General features: G+C 46.3%; 1 protein-coding gene across 2 annotated transcripts in view; it reads left to right on the plus strand.

Moving 5' to 3' along the window:
- LOC124045741 (semaphorin-3B-like) overlaps positions 1 to 15,615 on the plus strand; it is a 115,313-nt gene that overhangs the window by 51,769 nt on the left and 47,929 nt on the right. Inside the window, exon 1 of one of the 2 annotated variants that reach the window (XM_046365317.1) lies at positions 9,883 to 10,461. The exons of the other annotated variant lie outside the window; for it this stretch is intronic. The gene's annotated coding sequence lies outside the window, so the exon portion shown is untranslated. Of the gene's footprint in view, positions 1 to 9,882; positions 10,462 to 15,615 lie in introns of those variants that run through there. 2 annotated transcript variants of the gene reach the window in all.

The following is a 15,615-nucleotide window of genomic DNA, read 5'->3' on the forward strand; positions in this document are numbered from 1 at the left end:
AATCGGATGTTGGCTCCGTGATGAGATTAGTGCGAGGTGACACAGCTGGCGGAAAAGCTCAGGTCGCCATGGCACTAATGATCCACTTAGTCCTGGAATTTGTTTTATGTCGTGTCACTGTGTCACGGATGTTAGCCACTGCATAGCTAGCCAACCCTGGCAGCCATCTTAGGGAAAAGGTCCACAAGTGCTGGTGTCCCCTTGACTCGTGTTCCTTTGACTAGTGTCCCTTTGACTGGTGTCCCCTTGACTGGTGTCCCCTTCCGTCACTCTTCCTCTGCCCTCCCTTCCTCTCCCTCTACCTCTCTGTGTATTTGTGCATGTAAGCCTACAGTTGAAGTTGGAAGTTTACATCCACTTAGGTTGGAGTCGTTAAAACTCGTTTTTCAACCACTCCACAAATTTCTTGTGAACAAACTATAGTGTTGGCAAGTCGGTTAAGACATCTACTTTGTGCATGACACAAGTAATTTTTCCAACAATTATTTACAGACAGATTATTTCACTTAAAACTCACTGTATCACAATACCAGTGGGCCAGAAGTTTACATGCACTAAGTTGACTGTGCCTTTAAACAGCTTGGAAAATTCCAGAAAATTATGTCATGGCTTTAGAAGCTTCTGATAGGCTAATTTGAGTCAATTGGAGGTGTACCTGTGGATGTATTTCAAGGCCTACCGTCACACTCAGTGCCTCTTTGCTTGACATCATGGGAAAATCAAAAGAAATCAGCCAAGACCTCAGAAAAAACATTGTAGAGGTCAACAAGTCTGATTCATCCTTAGGAGCAATTTCCAAACGCCTGAAGGTACCACATTCATCTGTACAAACAATAGAATGCAAGTATAAACACCACGCAGCCATCATACCGCTCAGGAAGGAGGCGCATTCTGTCTCCTAAAGAATACCGTATTTTGGTGTGAAAAGTGCAAATCAATCACCGAACAAACGGGACTTCCAAATGGACAATGACCCCAAGCATACTTCCAAAGTTGTGGCAACATGACTTAAGGACAACAAAGTCAAGGTATTGGAGTGGCCATCACGATGCCCTGACCTCAATCCCATAGCAAATTTGTGGGCAGACTGAAAAAGCCTGTGTGAGCAAGGAGGCCTAAAACCTTATTCAGTTACACCAGCTCTGTCAGGAGGAATAGGCCAAAATTCACCCAACTTATTGTGGGAACCTGAACGTTTGACCCAAGTTAAACATTGTAAAGGCAATGCTACCAAATACTAATTGAGTGTATGTGAACTTCTGACCCACTGGGAATGTGATGAAGGAAATAAAAGCTGAAATAAATCATTCTCTCTACTATTATTCTGACATTTCACATTATTCAAAATAAGTGGTGATCCTAATAGACTGAAAACAGGGAATTATTACTGGGGTTAAATGTCAGGAATTCTGACAAACTGAATTTAAAATGTATTTTACTAAGGTGTATGCAAACTTACAACTTCAACTGTATATATAAATATCTAATTACTATTTCTATGATTTGTTTGATGGCCAAACCATCCCCACACACATACCCCATCATTACCCTCCTGGTTGTCCCGCTGGCATTTGGTACTGTGAATTTCACAGGCGTCAGAATGTGTCTATTTGAGGGATGTCATAAGGAGGGACACTCCAACTATGCAAGCAGCTGCTGTAATATTAATGCAACAATTACATCATTCTGAACGTAACAGCAGTATGTGTACAGTAATCCAGGTCTTGTGAATGAGCTGACCCTTCTAACCTGTCACCCTTTGGTCAATATGGGCTGTTTGAATTTGACCTAATCATAGACATTATACATAATCAGATTGTGAATTATTTTATTTTTCCTTTTCCAGATTTGTACCTTGTCAGCTCGGGGGTTTGATCTTGCAACCTTCTGGTTACTAGTCCAACGCTCTAACCACTAGGCTAACCACTAGGCTACCCTGCTGCCTATCCGTTATCAACCAGAATCCTAGCAGTCTAACCACATAACTAGCCAATCAACCATCACATGTCAGATTATGATGCTCTGTCTTCTCATTCAGGGAAGTTGCATACCAAATGTGTTGCACACATATTACTGCTTGACTGACTGACTACCTGACTACCTGACTGACTACCTGATTGGCTGACTACCTCACTACCTGACTGACTGCTTGGCTGTCAGCCTGACTGGAGGAGTCTTGTTATGTCTTGGGCATGTGTGACGTGGTGGGAGGATAGGGAGAATAATTAACAGACTTAATTGGTTGTGACAGTAACCTCAACTTAACGCAATGTCAACGCTCACACAACCGAACTGAAAAATAAAGATAATTTTTTCCGTCCTACAGCAGACATTCTTTTAGATTGGATATAGTTACCCAGTAAGGTTGACCCAATTAAATGCAGAAACAAGGCACTATTTGACAATTTCACGGCATATAATATTGTGTATAGTCTACCACATAGGTCAGGACTATTTACTCCATGTACCATTGTTAGACCAGGGCTGATTTACTATAAATAATGTAGGAAGACTATAGGATGACTATAGGAAGGCTATAGGATGACTATAGGATGACTATAGGAAGGATGACTATAGGATGACTATAGGAAGGCTATAGGATGACTATAGGATGACTATAGGATGGATGACTATAGGATGACTATAGGATGACTATAGGATGGCTATAGGATGGCTATAGGATGACTATAGGATGACTATAGGATGACTATAGGATGACTATAAGATGACTATAGGATGGCTATAGGATGGCTATAAGATGACTATAGGATGACTATAGGGTGGCTGTAGGATGACTAAAGGATGACTATAAAATAGGTTTTTAATGTAGGGGGCAGAAAGTGCTCATGGAACACAAGACAAAAGGAGACCCACAGGAGACCCAGCATCCCTCTCCCCAGGGAGGGGTTGTCATGGCCACAGGAAGGGGTCAGGAGGTTGCCCATCAGGGGGTTCATGGGGCAGGGCAGGACAGGGGTGGGGCAGGGGGATGGGAGCAACTTTGTGCCTGCTGTCTCACCCCTTTGTCCCTCATACCATCAGCGGGGGCTACGCCTGGCAACTGTCATTGGCACTCTGCCAGCCCCCCTGCACACACACACAACACACACGCATGCTCACAGACACCCACACACGTCACATATCTTACCAGGTGTGTTAAGCATTCTTAAATATATTTGTGTGTTTGTGTTTTTGCGTAAGGAGAACTCCCATCATGTTCATGAATAGTAGAACTTACTAGTAGAAAGCACACCCCTATTCTGTAAATGTGTGTAAATGATCTTATTTACATGTGTCCTGTAGTAGTGGAAGCTCTACTCAGGATTTATTCAAATGACACCGAAGAGAATGGCTGATGGTTTTACTTGTTTTTTAAACTTATTTTGTGCATAATGCTGCTGCTACTGTCTCTTATGACCCAAAATAACTTCAGGACATCAGGACTGGGATTACTCACCACGGACTGGAAGAGGCTTTTTCATTTAACGAGTCCGACGAGAAAGATTTGTTTTACGCTGCTGCTACTCTCTGTTTATCTTATATGTATAGTCACTTTAACCATATCTACATGTACTAACTACCTCAATAAGCCTGACTAACAGGTGTCTGTATGAAACATGTAGGTATTACAGCGAGTCAATGGTACTCTGCTACTCTTTTTTCAAATGTCTTTTTACTGTTGTTTTATTTCTTTACTTACCCACGCACATACACACACACACACACTCACCTCTTTTTCCCGCACCATTGGTTAGAGCCTGTAAGTAAGCATTTCACTGAGGTATTCGGCGCACGTGACAAATAAACTTTGATTTGATTTGATTTGATCCCCGTCATTTGCGTGAAGAAAAGACGGAGGAGAAGAGGAAGCAGATCAGGCTGCCTTTTGAGAATTCGTAGGTGCGCGAATAAACTCCCATTGCCATCAATTCTACTTGCTAAAATGCAATCATTGGAAAATAAAGTGGATGACCTATGATTATCCTACCGACGGGACCTTAAGAACTGTAATGTCCTGTTTCACAGAGTCATGTCTGAACGACGAAATGGACAATATAGAGCTGGAGGGATTTTCAATGCACCGGCAGAACAGAGAAGCTACGTCTGGTAAGACGAGGGGTGGGGGTGTGTCTTTTTGTCAATAACAGCTGGTCTAATATTGAAGAAGTCTCGAGGTATTGCCTGCCTGAGGTAGAGCACCTAATGATAAGCTATAAACCACACTATCTACATTATTCATAGCCGTCTATTTACCACCACAGACCGATGCTGGGACTAAGAACGCACTCAACCAACTCTATAAGGCCATAAGCAAACAAGAAAACGCTCATCCAGAAGCGACGCTCCTACTGGCCGGGGACTTTAATGCAGGCAAAATTAAATCAGTTTTACCAAATTTTACCAGCATGTCACATGTGCAACGAGAGGAAAACAATCTCTAGACCACCTTTACTCCACTCACAGAGATGCATACAAAGCTCTCCCCCGCCCTCCATTTGGCAAATCCGACCTTAATTCTATCCTCCTGATTCTTGCTTACAAGCAAAAACTACAGCAGGAAGCACCATTGACTCGCTCAATTCGTAAGTGGCCAGATGATGCGGATGCTACGCTACAGGACTGTTTTGCTAGCACAGACTGGAATATGTTCCAGGATTCATCCAATGGCATTGAGGAGTATACCACCTCAGTCATTGGCTTCATTGGTAAGTGCATCGATGACGTCGTCCCCACAGTGACCGTGCGTACATATCCCAACCAGAAGCCATGGATTACAGGCAACATTGAGCTAAAGGCCAGAGCTGCCGCTTTCATGGAGCGGGACACTAATCGTGGCGCCTATAAGACAAACTACCAAACAAGCAAAGTGTCAATACAGGAGTAAGATTGATTCCTACTACACCGGCCGGCTCTGACGCTCGTCGGATGTGGCAGGGTTTGAAAACCATGACAGACTACAAAGGGAAACCCAGACACGAGCTGCCCAGTGACACGAGCCTACCAGATGAACTAAATGTATTTTATGCTCACTTCGAGGCAAGCAACACTGAAGCATGCACAAGAGCACCAGCTGTTCTGGATGGCCAGATTATTTACCAGGACGTGTACTCAAAGCATACGCAGACCAACTGGCAAGTGTCTTCACTGACATTTTCAACCTCTCCCTGACTGAGTCTGTAATACCTACATGTTTCAAGCAGACCACCATAGTCCCTGTGCCCAAGGAAGTGAAGGTAACACACCTAAATGATTACCTCCCCATAGTACACACGTCGGAAGCCGTGAAGTGCTTTGAAAGATCATAGCAACCTAGACCCACTCCAATTCTCATACCGCCCCAACAGATCCACAGATGACGCAATCTCAATCACACTCTACACTGCCCTTTCACACCTGGACAAAATAAACATGTATGTGAGAATGCTGTTCATTGACGACAGCTCAGCATTCAACACCATAGTGCCCATGAAGCTTATCACTAAACTAAGGACCCTGGGACTAAACACCTCCCTCTGCAACTAGATCCTAGAGGCAACAACTTGTCTGCCACACTGATCCTCAACACTGGTGTTACTCAGGGGTGTGTACTTAGTCCCCTCCTGTACTGGACCACGACTGCGTGGCCAAACACGACTCCAACACCATCATTAAGTTTGCTGACGACACAACAGTGGTAACGATGAGACGAGGAGGTCAGAGAACTGGTAGTGTGGTGACAGGATAACAACCTCTCCCTCAATGTGAGCAAGACAAAGGAGCTGATCGTGGACTACAAGAAAAGGAACAGGAACCCATTAACATCAACGAGGCTGTAGTGGAGTGGGTCCACATCCCCAACGATCTATCATGGTCCAAACACACCAAGACAGTCATGAAGAAGGCACGACAAAAACTTTTCCCCCTCAGGATACTGACAGGATTTGTCAAAAAGTTCTTCAGCTGCACCATCGAGAGAATCCTGACTGGTTGCATCACCACCTGGTATGGCAACCCCTCGACATCTAAGGCGCTACAGAGGGTAGTGCGTACGGCCCAGTACATCACTGGGGCCAAGCTTGCACTAATAGGTGGTGTAAGAGGAAAGCCCATAAAATTGTAAGACTCCAGTCACCCAAGTCATAGACCGTTTTCTCTGCTACCGCACGTCAAGCACTACCGGAGCGCCAAATCTAGGACCAAAAGGCTCCTTAACAGCTTCTACCCCAAAGCCATAAGACTGCTGAACAATTAATCAAATACCCCCTGCATATAGCCTCGTTATTGTTATGTGATTGTGTTACTTTTCATAACTTTTAACTTTAGTTTATTTGATAAATATTTTCTTAACTCTTCTTGAACTGCACTGTTGGTTAAGTAAAAGTTTCACGGCAAGGACAACACTTGTGGTATTTCTGCCTGTGTAACACAAAGTTAGATTTGATTTGATTTGATACCTGCATATGACTGCTGTAGGTTATCTATTCATCTTCCCTGTATGTGTGTATGGGATGTGCCAGTCTACCATGTATGAGTGTATGGGATGTGCCAGTCTACCATGTATGAGTGTATGGGATGTGCCAGTCTACCATGTATGAGTGTATGGGATGTGCCAGTCTACCATGTATGAGTGTATGGGATGTGCCAGTCTACCATGTATGAGTGTATGGGATGTGCCAGTCTACCATGTATGAGTGTATGGGATGTGCCAGTCTACCATGTATGAGTGTATGGGATGTGCCAGTCTACCATGTATGAGTGTATGGGATGTGCCAGTCTACCATGTATGAGTGTATGGGATGTGCCAGTCTACCATGTATGAGTGTATGGGATGTGCCAGTCTACCATGTATGAGTGTATGGGATGTGCCAGTCTACCATGTATGTGTGTATGGGATGTGCCAGTCTACCATGTATGAGTGTATGGGATGTGCCAGTCTACCATGTATGTGTGTATGGGATGTGCCAGTCTACCATGTATGAGTGTATGGGATGTGCCAGTCTACCATGTATGAGTGTATGGGATGTGCCAGTCTACCATGTATGAGTGTATGGGATGTGCCAGTCTACCATGTATGAGTGTATGGGATGTGCCAGTCTACCATGTATGAGTGTATGGGATGTGCCAGTCTACCATGTATGAGTGTATGGGATGTGCCAGTCTACCATGTATGAGTGTATGGGATGTGCCAGTCTACCATGTATGAGTGTATGGGATGTGCCAGTCTACCATGTATGAGTGTATGGGATGTGCCAGTCTACCATGTATGAGTGTATGGGATGTGCCAGTCTACCATGTATGAGTGTATGGGATGTGCCAGTCTACCATGTATGAGTGTATGGGATGTGCCAGTCTACCATGTATGAGTGTATGGGATGTGCCAGTCTACCATGTATGAGTGTATGGGATGTGCCAGTCTACCATGTATGTGTGTATGGGATGTGCCAGTCTACCATGTATGAGTGTATGGGATGTGCCAGTCTACCATGTATGTGTGTATGGGATGTGCCAGTCTACCATGTATGAGTGTATGGGATGTGCCAGTCTACCATGTATGAGTGTATGGGATGTGCCAGTCTACCATGTATGAGTGTATGGGATGTGCCAGTCTACCATGTATGTGTGTATGGGATGTGCCAGTCTACCATGTATGAGTGTATGGGATGATGCCAGTCTACCATGTATGTGTGTATGGGATGTGCCAGTCTACCATGTATGAGTGTATGGGATGTGCCAGTCTACCATGTATGAGTGTATGGGATGTGCCAGTCTACCATGTATGAGTGTATGGGATGTGCCAGTCTACCATGTGGGATGTGTGTATGAGTGTATGGGATGTGCCAGTCTACCATGTATGAGTGTATGGGATGTGCCAGTCTACCATGTATGAGTGTATGGGATGTGCCAGTCTACCATGTATGTGTGTATGGGATGTGCCAGTCTACCATGTATGAGTGTATGGGATGTGCCAGTCTACCATGTATGTGTGTATGGGATGTGCCAGTCTACCATGTATGAGTGTATGGGATGTGCCAGTCTACCATGTATGAGTGTATGGGATGTGCCAGTCTACCATGTATGTGTGTATGGGATGTGCCAGTCTACCATGTATGAGTGTATGGGATGTGCCAGTCTACCATGTATGAGTGTATGGGATGTGCCAGTCTACCATGTATGAGTGTATGGGATGTGCCAGTCTACCATGTATGAGTGTATGGGATGTGCCAGTCTACCATGTATGAGTGTATGGGATGTGCCAGTCTACCATGTATGAGTGTATATGGGATGTGCCAGTCTACCATGTATGAGTGTATGGGATGTGCAGTCTACATGTATGAGTGTATGGGATGTGCCAGTCTACCATGTATGAGTGTATGGGATGTGCCAGTCTGCCAGTCCATGTATGAGTGTATGGGATGTGCCAGTCTACCATGTATGTGTGTATGGGATGTGCCAGTCTACCATGTATGTGTGTATGGGATGTGCCAGTCTACCATGTATGAGTGTATGGGATGTGCCAGTCTACCATGTATGAGTGTATGGGATGTGCCAGTCTACCATGTATGAGTGTATGGGATGTGCCAGTCTACCATGTATGAGTGTATGGGATGTGCCAGTCTACCATGTGGGATGAGTTTATGGGATGTGCCAGTCTACCATGTATGAGTGTATGGGATGTGCCAGTCTACCATGTATGAGTGTATGGGATGTGCCAGTCTACCATGTATGAGTGTATGGGATGTGCCAGTCTACCATGTATGAGTGTATGGGATGTGCCAGTCTACCATGTATGTGTGTATGGGATGTGCCAGTCTACCATGTATGAGTGTATGGGATGTGCCAGTCTACCATGTATGAGTGTAGTGGATGTGCCAGTCTACCATGTATGCCAGTGTATGCCAGGATGTGCCAGTCTACCATGTATGAGTGTATGGGATGTGCCAGTCTACCATGTATGTGTGTATGCCAGGATGTGCCAGTCTACCATGTATGAGTGTATGGGATGTGCCAGTCTACCATGTATGAGTGTATGGGATGTGCCAGTCTACCATGTATGTGCCAGTGTATGAGTGGGATGTGCCAGTCTACCATGTATGAGTGTATGGGATGTGCCAGTCTACCATGTATGAGTGTATGGGATGTGCCAGTCTACCATGTATGAGTGTATGGGATGTGCCAGTCTACCATGTATGAGTGTATGGGATGTGCCAGTCTACCATGTATGAGTGTATGGGATGTGCCAGTCTGGGACCATGTCTACCATGAGTGTATGGGATGTGCCAGTCTACCATGTATGAGTGTATGGGATGTGCCAGTCTACCATGTATGAGTGTATGGGATGTGCCAGTCTACCATGTATGAGTGTATGGGATGTGCCAGTCTACCATGTATGAGTGTATGGGATGTGCCAGTCTACCATGTATGAGTGTATGGGATGTGCCAGTCTACCATGTATGAGTGTATGGGATGTGCCAGTCTACCATGTATGAGTGTATGGGATGTGCCAGTCTACCATGTATGTGTGCAGTGATCTATATCTAAATTCAGATGCCATCTGACTCGTATATAGAGGGTTGTGACATGGCTTGTGGTTCCCTTCTATCTGTCCCGGTAGATGTGTTTATATGGGCTTCATGTGTGTACAGCATGTACGGATGGTGTAAATATGAGTACTGGATGGCTAAGATGACAAGTAGAGAACTCCCGCTCTGCCTCTTTAACTTCCCTTACACACACCAGCACATTACCCCGCCCCTTTCTTTCCCCCTCCCCTCGTCTTACCTCCCACCTTTTCTTCGCTCACACCCCCCTCCCTCTCTCTCTCTTTGTGTTCTTGAATTACGTCCATTATTCCTGCTCTTACTCTGAGTCCTTGTGCTTCCTCTGTTCCTCTGTATAGTGGAGAGAGTGTATGGTGGAGTTGTGTGCTTTCCTGAGTGGACCGAAGTGCTTGCTATAGCAGCTGACTGGTATACTGACTCTGTCTTCATTTCACCTCCTCACCCACCAGCCCTGTCTGCTTTGACTAACTGACTCACTGGATTTCCCACAGATGTGATGCTCCTGTCTTGTATTGTTCCCCCCTGAGGCTGTACACCTAGTGTTTCAGAGAGGACTCTACCTTTACTGCTCTGTGGATTCTACTAAAGGATTTTTATCCTACCTCTGGGGTTTGTGTAGTTTTAGTGCAGTATGTCAGACAAAGTGAGTGTGGGGGTATGTGTAAATGTGTGTGAAGATGTGTATGTAGCTGCTATGTATGAGTGAGTCAATTAGTATGTAAAAGTGTGTGTGCATCTCGGGGAACAAAAGGAAAATAATAGTTTTTGTTCCTGGAATAGATAGATGGAATAGATAGATGGATACCTTGTTGGACAGTAATAGTGTTGAGGAGGTATCCATGGGACACTTTGTGCTTCGGACCATGACTGGGTCAGGTGGACACTGAGAGGGAACGCTGTTGCCTTGGATGCAGAAGGAGAGGTGAGTTCCTTTGGGGGCATTTAGGGATTTTGGACTTTTGGGATTTTGGATTTCTTCCACTCACACAGCTGAAGTCAGTTACTCTCTCAGTGTGTCCAAACAGATCCAAATGGCTGGGAACCAGGTACCAACCAGGCACCAGCTGAGCCCCAGCCTTTCTGCCTCTCTGCCCACAGCCTCCCAACCTCTCTGCCCCCTGCCTCTCTGCCTCTCTCCCCCTGCCTCTCCCCCCCTGCCTCCCTGCCTCTCTCCCCCTGCCTCTCTGCCTCTCTCCCCTGCCTCCCTGCCTCTCCCCCTGCCACCCTGCCTCTCCCCCTGCCTCTCTGCCTCTCTCCCCCTGCCTCCCTGCCTCTCTCCCCCTGCCTCCCTGCCTCTCTCCCCCTGCCTCTCTGCCTCTCTCCCCCTGCCTCCCTGCCTCTCTCCCCTGCCTCCCTGCCTCTCTCCCCTGCCTCTCTGCCTCTCTCCCCCTGCCTCCCTGCCTCTCTCCCCCTGCCTCCCTGCCTCTCTCCCCTGCCTCCCTGCCTCTCTCCCCCTGCCTCCCTGCCTCTCTCCCCTGCCTCCCTGCCTCTCTCCCCCTGCCTCCCTGCCTCTCCCCTCAGGGCTTCTACAAGGGCAAAGACCACCTGCCGCCAGGCTCTCTGTGTCTCTCACCCCTCTAAACCTGTTCATGTGACTGCAGCTGTGTCATTTTCCATACTTTATAATCCTCCTTTGCTTTTATTCTCTCTGTTGGCTTTTGGTCGGAGGCCAGTCAGTCTTTCCCCCAAGAACAATTGTCTCCTTTCTCCCTCTCGCTCCTTTTCTCCGTTCCCCCTCTTCCCCCTTCGCATAGCGTAGACAGCCGGGCTGGAATAGTCTCATGACACGCTGCAACTCAAGTAATTGAGTTCTCCTCACTCCCGGCTCTCTCTTCTCTATTGTATTTAGTCACACCTCTCATTGTATTGGGCCACAGGTTGTTGGTATTGCCTTGGATTTCATACCCCTCTGACCCTACTTTTTCTCCGACTCTAGCCTGAAGGAGGGACTTCGACATTGTCTTTTCTTTTGTTCTACAGTATTTACACGTCTCTCTCTCTCCTTCCCTCTCACACTCTTGGCTAATGAAGCTGAAATAAATAAGTGTCAGGCGGCCAATGGTTTTATTAAGATGCATTATGGTGCTTGTGGGGAGGCTCAGAGCTCAGTGAGGATGGGTTGTAAGTGCTTTGAGGGGCTGACAATAGTACCCTTCAACTGACGGGAGCTTAAGGAGACACGGGGGACAATGGGACCTGGCCTTTATATCCCAGGACAGGAGCTGCTGACAACCCAACTCTCTCTCTCTCTCTCTCTCTCTCTCTCTCTCTCTCTCTCTCTCTCTCTCTCTCTCTCTCTCTCTCTCTCTCTCTCTCTCTCTCTCTCTCTCTCTGTGTGTGTGTGTGTGCTAGTGTGTGTTTTAGTTTAGACCCTATGCTCCTTCCACTGATGTCATCTCTGCAGTCTACTCATTGACATGTAAGGTGCCTCTCCTTGAAACAAATGAATGGGCAATGTTTCTGCTATGGCAGATTTTCTGTGGTAAATCTATATAAAAGCGTGTTGGACCGTAAAGAGAGGTTCCCTGCATAACCTACACGTAGCTGATTGTGAGTAGTGTTCTCTGTGTCGGAGTTAATGTGGCACTTCTGGTCCCTCACTGTTCTGTTCTGCTCTGGGAGCTGGGACTTTATGAGAGCCCTGCTGTCTTAACACCTCAGTAGGTCCATTATTCATGCTCTGCCGTGCCAAGACCATACACTGACTCCTGCACTGATATAGGACTGTGAGCTGGGACTCAGATATAGGACTGTGAGCTGGGACTCAGATATAGGACTGTGAGCTGGGACTCCGATATAGAACTGTGAGCTGGGACTCCGATATAGGACTGTGAGCTGGGACTCAGATATAGGACTGTGAGCTGGGACTCCGATATAGGACTGTGAGCTGGGACTCAGATATAGGACTGTGAGCTGGGACTCAGATATAGATCTGTGAGCTGGGACTCAGATATAGAACTGTGAGCTGGGACTAAATATATAGAACTGTGAGCTGGGACCAAATATATAGAACTGTGAGCTGGGACTCAGAAATAGAACTGTGAGCTGGGACTCAGATATAGGACTGTGAGTTGGGACTCAGATATAGATCTGTGAGCTGGAACTCAGATATAGAACTGTGAGCTGGGACCAAATATATAGAACTGTGAGCTGGGACTCAGATATAGATCTGTGAGCTGCGACTCAGATATAGAACTGTGAGCTGGGACTCAGATATAGATCTGTGAGCTGGGACTCAGATATAGAACTGTGAGCTGGGACTCAGATATAGTACTGTGAGTTGGGACTCAGATATAGAACACTTATTTTTAGTGCCCAGATTTTAGGCTAAGGACTATGCTGTCGGTTGTGCAGGTATGTTGCGAAGGTATATAATATTTCTGCCTCCCCACTCCAAACCATACCACACACACACACACACACATACACACACACACACACACACACACACACACACACACACACACACACACACACACACACACACACACACACACACACACACACACACACACACACACACACACACACACACACACACACACACACACACACACACACACACACACACACACACACACACACACACACACACACACACACACACTGCAGCGGATAGGCTGTGATGCTTTTGTGGGTTAGAGAGCCTGTGGATACATGAACTAGACCTAGATATCTGGCTCTCCATCCCTCCCAGCTCTCACATTTAAATGGTCTGTACTGGGACCACACTACCTCCCTACTGTGTAAGCCCAGCCTAATGGGGTCCTGACTGAGGGTAACACTCTAACCGACAGTCACAGGTAGAGCCAGAGGCAGAGAGGCAGTGATTTAGAGCAGAGTTCAGGCCCACATTAGTCCATCTGAGGACTTCAATATGTCCTGGCTGCTGGTGACGAGCCCTGGGGGAACTGGATATGGGGAAGAGCAACAGATGACTGTGTGCTGGAAGCATGAGGCCACCGACCGTCCATCTCCCCCTCCTCTGTTTTAACATCCCCACTGACCAATAGACACACTGAGCTCCTCAACACTGCACGCTATTGAGTTTCCTAACCCCTCTCTCTCTCTCTCTCTCTCTCTCTCTCTCTCTCTCTCTCTCTCTCTCTCTCTCTCTCTCTCTCTCTCTCTCTCTCTCTCTCTCTCTCTCTCTCTCTCTCTCTCTCTCTCTCTGAGCCACTTCCGGACTCCTCATAGAGAGAAAGAGAGGGGGATGGAGAGAGAGAATGAGACAGATAGGAGAAAGACAGAGGAGAGAGACACAACTGCACTTCCTAACCTCCTGCCCAATGTATGACCATATTAGAGAGACATATTTCCCTCAGATTCCACAGATTCCACAGTGTGCCATCACAGCAGCAAGATTTGTGACCTGTTGCCACAAGAAAAGGGCAACCAGTGAATAACAAACACCATTGTAAATACAACCCATATTTATGCTTATTTATTTTCCCTTGTGTACTTTAACCATGTGTACATTGTTACAACACTGTATATATATATAATATGACATTTGTAATGTCTTTATTGTTTTGAAACTTCTGTATGTGTAATGTGTAATGTTTACTGTTCATTTTTATTGTTTATTTCACTTTTGCATATTATCTACCTCACTTGCTTTGGCAATGTTAACACATGTTTCCCATGCCAATAAAGCCCCTTGAATTGAATTGACACAGAGACAGAGACAGATAGGAGAAAGACAGAGGGGATAGAGAGACAGAGACAGAGACAGATAGGAGAAAGACAGAGGGGATAGAGAGAGACAGACAGATAGGAGAAAGACAGAGGGGATAGAGAGAGACAGACAGATAGGAGAAAGACAGAGGGGATAGAGAGACAGAGACAGATAGGAGAAAGACAGAGGGGATAGAGAGAGACAGACAGATAGGAGAAAGACAGAGGGGATAGAGAGAGACAGACAGATAGGAGAAAGACAGAGGGGATAGAGAGAGAGAGACAGATAGGAGAAAGACAGAGGGGATAGAGAGAGAGAGACAGATAGGAGAAAGACAGAGGGGATAGAGAGACAGACAGATAGGAGAAAGACAGAGGGGATAGAGAGAGACAGACAGATAGGGGAAAGACAGAGGGGATAGAGAGAGAGAGACAGATAGGAGAAAGACAGAAGGGATAGAGAGAGACAGATAGGAGAAAGACAGAGGGGATAGAGAAACAGAGACAGAGACAGATAGGAGAAAGACAGAGGGGATAGAGAGAGACAGACAGATAGGGGAAAGACAGAGGGGATAGAGAGAGAGAGACAGATAGGAGAAAGACAGAAGGGATAGAGAGAGAGAGACAGATAGGACAGAGACAGATAGGAAAGAAAGACAGAGACAGAGACAGGGGATAGAGACAGAGACAGATAGGAGAAAGACAGAGAGAGAGACAGATAGGAGAAAGACAGAGGGGATAGAGAGAGAGAGACAGATAGGAGAAAGACAGAGGGGATAGAGAGAGAGAGACAGATAGGAGAAAGACAGAGGGGATAGAGAAACAGAGACAGAGACAGATAGGAGAAAGACAGAGGGGATAGAGAGAGAGAGATAGGAGAAAGACAGAGGGGATAGAGAGAGACAGATAGGAGAAAGACAGAGGGGATAGAGAGAGACAGATAGGAGAAAGACAGAGGGGATAGAGAGAGACAGATAGGAGAAAGACAGAGGGGATAGAGAGAGACAGAGGCAGAGACAGATAGGAGAAAGACAGAGGGGATAGAGAGAGACAGATAGGAGAAAGACAGAGGGGATAGAGAGAGACAGATAGGAGAAAGACAGAGGGGATAGAGAGAGACAGATAGGAGAAAGACAGAGGGGATAGAGAAACAGAGACAGAGACAGATAGGAGAAAGACAGAGGGGATAGAGAGAGACAGATAGGAGAAAGACAGAGGGGATAGAGAGAGACAGATAGGAGAAAGACAGAGGGGATAGAGAAACAGAGACAGAGACAGATAGGAGAAAGACAGAGGGGATAGAGAGAGACAGAGACAGAGACAGATAGGAGAAAGACAGAGGGGATAGAGAAACAGAGACAGAGACAGATAGAAGAAAGACAGAGGGGATAGAGAGAGA

Source organism: Oncorhynchus gorbuscha, linkage group LG10 (genome assembly GCF_021184085.1).
Source record: "Oncorhynchus gorbuscha isolate QuinsamMale2020 ecotype Even-year linkage group LG10, OgorEven_v1.0, whole genome shotgun sequence".
NCBI lineage: Eukaryota > Metazoa > Chordata > Actinopteri > Salmoniformes > Salmonidae > Oncorhynchus > Oncorhynchus gorbuscha.